The sequence below is a fragment of the Manacus vitellinus genome, unplaced genomic scaffold (assembly GCF_001715985.3).
Source record: "Manacus vitellinus isolate BGI_N305 unplaced genomic scaffold, ASM171598v3 scaffold_4_pilon, whole genome shotgun sequence".
Taxonomy (NCBI): domain Eukaryota; kingdom Metazoa; phylum Chordata; class Aves; order Passeriformes; family Pipridae; genus Manacus; species Manacus vitellinus.
Window position 1 is genome coordinate 24,552,219 of NW_021940604.1, and position 5,760 is coordinate 24,557,978.

Sequence of the window (5,760 nt, forward strand, 5' to 3'; positions counted from 1 at the left end):
ATGCACACAGTATTTTGATTTCAAACACCACAGCTGAGTGTAGCCTTACACTCTGAATTAACTTGTTTTACATGGATTCCTCAGTGTGCAGTTCTAAATAATGGATGTCTTGCTGAGATGGTTTTATTGTATAGACTCTTTTTTCCCCTTTTCAGTAAAAAATTTCCCCTAATTCAGTAAAATATAGTTAGTTTGAAATGCATAAATAAGAAAAATTAAGATTTCCTGAAAATGTATACTCAAGTATCAATGTCCTTATATAATTACAGGGGGGGAAAAGTTGAAAGCTCTCACAATTTTTGTCTTAGTCTAGCCATAATTTACTTTGCTTTTCTTCCACACTTCTGTTTTTATACCATTCCTTTATTTTTCTAGCAAGTGAAGATGAAAGCAAGTGTCTACAAGATGACAAAATATTTAAATAACGCTGACTTAAGAAAATTAATTGAACAACTAGCAAATTAAAATTTAGTCTTTCTTTGGTAAGTTTACCCACTTTTGTCACTGGATTGAAGGAAGATAATTACAGCTTCAAGTAAATAAAGCAGCTAGGCAATAGCCCAGGTATGATTTTTTTCCCTATACAGTCTGTGCATATCTTAGTTTTTAAGAAATTAAGTACACATTTTTGTAGACCAAACATCCAGTTATGCACCTTCTAACTATGTGTAAGAATGTCATTTGACTGAGAACAGGAACGAGGAAAGGTAAAATGTGCTTCCACCACTGTTATGAATCTGATTCTTTTGGGCATTAAAAAGGAGTTATAAACTCCACCACATCTGAATGTGAGCTAATGAAAGCCTGACAACTATAGGGTCAGAGCTTCTCCTCAAAATTAAATGCTATTATTATATTGACAATTGCTTTAGCATTAAAAACTATTTAGGATCTATTTACTTTAAAACTTTAATAATACATAATAAAGGAAAATGCTGAACAAGAATACTTTTGTTTTAAGGATTGAAGTTACTTATGTATAATTCTCATATTTAGTGTATTTGATTTAGTAAAATCTGCAATTTCTTCTAGTCTGCACTTGAATATACATATATTAAACTATCATAACTATTTAATTAAAACAATGAAAAACAAATGTTTCAAACAATTTTGTGATTCAAAGATGAATTTTTTAAATACACAATTTAAAAATTAGACACGTTATCCTTGACTACTGTTTTTCTACTTCCTTCATATTTAAAATAATTTGTTCTCAGTTTACTGTTAGCAGGTGCTTGTTGAAATTGCCACACATCGAATTGCTATACAGCAAAGGAAACAAAAAACTACCTTGTGATTTTATTATATGTTTTCAGATGGATTTTTCTTTGTATTTTTATATAAATTAGTATCAGTACCTTGTGACGAAGAAAACTTTAAAAGCCACAATTCTCAAATCATAGATAAATCAAAATATTTTTCAGAACTTGATCATTGATTTATTTTGTAATTGCTTATTCCTGTGAGAAACTAGATCTAGAGAACAAGATTTTATTTCCCCCCTTTATAACTATTTGCAAACAAAACAATGCCAAATGAAGTGCTGAAAAGATACATGTCAAAGGCCAAATTAAGAACGAGACATTATGACAAGCTGAATTAAATACTTAAATCTTCAAAGAAAAATGTGTATTTTTTTCCAATTATCCTGGTTACACTAACTCGAATGCATATTGTTCACATTCAATATAGAGATGTTACATAATCCCCTCAAAAGTGATGGCACTACAAGTTTTATTTTTAAAAATATATTATTATATAATTTTTATTTGCTTTTATAACAACTGAACTGGTTTGTTCAGATCTCTTTTCTGAGATGTTTTACATTAATACTTGTTTTGACGGAATTTACACACCTTTCACATATCTTTTCCTTTGCACAGAATTTTTGTTTTATTTGCATGTGCTATTTACCTACAAAACACAGAATCTTCTTTCTTCATTTTGGCTGGGGTTTTTTTGTCACTGAATTATTACTTGGAGCACTACTGGAGTTTTTTTATCATTTGTAGTTTATAACATGCTTATCAAATACTGATATGGATATTGTCTACTAAAATAATCAAATCAAACATTATAGACGTTAAACAGCAGATAAGTGTCTATATTTTAAACACCAATATTCACTTTCTTAGAAGTATGGATAGTACAGGGCACATCAGTCCTGAATGTCATGCCTTCTAATAGTCACTGTTTAAAACAATCAAACAAATAAAGTAACACAATGGTCATTTTTTCGTAAACTTTAGTGCAGATAGGTCATTAATTTAAATCAGGAAAAAAAAAAGTAAACAGCAACATCAGTGATACATAACTAAAATTTCACAATCTCTAAAATAAAAGATGGAAACCTTTAAAATCAATGCACACATCAGTAGCTGAAGTAGGTACAGGAGATACAGAATCTGAAAGCAAAGCAGAAACTTAATGTGTGATACAAAATTATTAGTGAGTTTACAAATTTTAACACTTGAATTTCTGTGAGTTAGCCTTGGGTGTTGCATTACTACATGTGGTCTAAATATGTATCAAATGTTACCTATAGAATATTTGTTACATACCTTTAGCACATTTATGAAAGCTTTGTTTAGTCTAAATGTGATATTATTAACATTGAATTAATCTCTTCAAATTGTTAAAAAACCCTGATTCTTAGACATTGCATATAATAAAATGATAATCACATACATAAACGAACTCAACAGTCAGGTTTTAGGTCTGTATAATTACTGCACACTGACACACATAATGCTGCAAACTGGAAACAGGACTTGGGGGAAGTAAAGTGGTTTGCTAGAAATTGTAAGTATGTGCACAAAGCCAAAATGAATGGACCTGCAGTTTAAACTTTATTGAAATTAACAGTATGGATGATCAGGATAGATTTATTTTTTTTGCTAAAATCACTGACAAAGCAGAAAATGGTTACACACTCCTCTTGTTTCTTAAGTACTAACACTAAATTCAGATTGCAGATTTTTCGATGTTAACCTAAGAAATGTACTTCAATGCATAAATTTAAGACAGACCCATTTTCGTATAAGTAACAGTAGCACAAATAATTCCATAATAGAGCTATATTCAAGAAAATAGGGAATTTTGTAAAACTACCTCTCTTTCTCTTTTAAAATTGACTAGTTAAATATTACAGTCCTCACTTTTCTGTATAATTAAGCTTTTGTTCAAGCATGAAAAAACTAGAAACTGATTGCTTGAAAATGAGCTGCGTGACCTTTGTCCCGGTTTGTCACCTCTGACCTTTAATTTGAAGACCCTGCATATCAATTCATTCTATTTTTAGAAGCAGAATGTATATTTTTAAAATTGTTATCCTCCCACACAAAATACATCATGTTAGGTTTGCCTTTTTTTTTTTTAGCCTCTACTCATCACACCAGAGGAGCATATTTGCTTTTTATTGTGCATTCTAAACACCCAGTGTGCAATTACAGAAAATGAACATTTGTCTCCGCAGTGAAAAAAAGCCTTTTTATTTTTATCATATACTAGAGAGGTTGAAGCACATTAATATGAATTTAGAAAAATAATCTACTAGATTGCACACCTTTCTAAATTTAACTGTCTACTCTTAAAGAGAGGAAGAAAGGAGAAAACCTCATGCCTGTGTTTGCATTGCTGCTAAGGGATATACACTTTTTTCCTGAACTTTCCCTGTATTATTTCATTCTCACTGAGGACATGCTGTTTTGATTCGCTTTCAGAATGTCCTTTTATAAACCGAACCTGTGGTTAAAAATAGCAAATGCCAAGTTCCTGTCTAGTTGCTGGTTTCAGCTGCACTTCCATTTCATATAGGTAACGTTACACTTCCCAAGTTGGCTGCAAAAAAAATCTGTGTTGGTGGAAGGGCTCGTGTTCTGAAGGAGAAAGCACTGTAGTATTTGTCATTGATTTTGCTGCCAGCATTCGATACCAGAGCGATACAGTGTATTACATAAAGGCTGCGGGTGAGAGCACTACCCTGCCGTGACCTCCCTGCGCCGAAGCAGGCGGAGGCGCCCAGGCGGACACAGGACGGGACGGGACGGCAGTCCGGACTCCGCCGGGAATAACATGGCCGCGAGGTTCAGCACCGCGGACAGCGCCGCGCCGCCGGAGAAGGGGCCGCGCCCGCCGGCCCGGAGGTCACGGCGCTGCATGGCCGGGACCCCTCGGGCCGCACGACCACCCCGCCGAGATTCGCCCGGCGACGCGGGGTGCTCGGCTCCCCGCCGAGGGGAAAATGGTTCCTTTGGAAACTGCCTCTCGCCCCAGCCCCTGCTCGGAGCGACGCGTGCTGCCTCGCCCGTCCGCCCCAGGATTGCGCGGCACACCGCGGGATTCGGCTGCAAGTCAAACAAAACGCTGCCACGGAGTTACAAAACAGGGAAAGAGGAACAAATGGTTTAATGGCTTGGGCTTCAAAATTCGCTTCTGTGCCTGGGGATGCAACGTGAAACGCTGTGTGTGACCTACAACTGCATCCTGTGAATGGCCTAGACTGCAGCTGTTTAGGCCTATGAGGCAGAGCGTTTGGGGTTTCCTTCTTCATTTACTTATCACCATTTCCCCTATAATGAAATTCTCAGCACACAACAGCTAAAACATTTTGAGATTAAAAAAATAAAGTTTTGATGAAACTGAGACAGCAGCACATGCCCTTTACAGAATATATTTTAAAATAATCAGAGTAGAAAATAGTTATTTTTGTCATAAACATACAAGCAGAGTTTCTAGTACAGCTGCATTTTTTTTGTAACTACTGCATGGGACAAACATCATCCATAATCACTATTTCTGCCATTACATACATGATTCATTTGACTACAGCATAGGAAACTTGACTTCCTGGCATATTAATAATTAAGGTCATGATTTAATTCAATATTGATTCTTACTACTCTGTACCAAGGAGAAAAAAGAAATCATAATCCTCTAAACAACCACAGCTTAGCTGCATATCTTATAAGTAATTTTCCAAACAATTTTTTCAGTTATTATCTCCTCTGAAGTATTAGGGGTTTTTTTGGTGTGTTTTAAAAAATAAATAATCTGTAGTTTTGTAAAGCAAAGCATACAAGTATCAACCTAACAGTAAACATGCACTACTGCATTTCAGTACAATGTTCAGACATCACTAAAACTATACACAACTATATTTAAATGAACTATGACCAAATTTAGCTGTAATTATTTTCTTAGTATCTGATGACATATTCTGTACTTGCGATTATTAACAGTGTTTCCATGCAAGACGTGAAATTCTAAAACAGGTTATTAGATGGGGGAAAAAAACCCAGCCTTGTGTATGGCCTATTTAAAAAGAACACCAATACCAGTTACATAAGGAAAAAGTGTCAAGTCTGTAACCAAATTGGTGTAGCGTGCACTACTGGTTTGTCCCATCACTGCAAGACAGTCATACATCATTTACTCATCATCACTAACAAGCTAACAATTTCTAAGAAAGAAACAAGTAAATGAATCAAATCTCTTTAGGTAATATGTCTATCAGATTATAATGGATAATTCCCTCGCGTTAAAGCTAAAGAATATTGAAAATTAACACACAGTTTTCAAATTTATTTAGATACGCCAGATTCATATTTTTGTGCCAGCCTGGGCAAAACATTTGCGTGCATTACTGCTGTTTGCTTATTTTTAGATTAATTTAGTCATTCGCTAGGTGGTTATCTGACCCGGTCTATGGTTTGCTCAGTAATACCACAGCCACATGGAGCTGCCGGCGGTCGTATATGG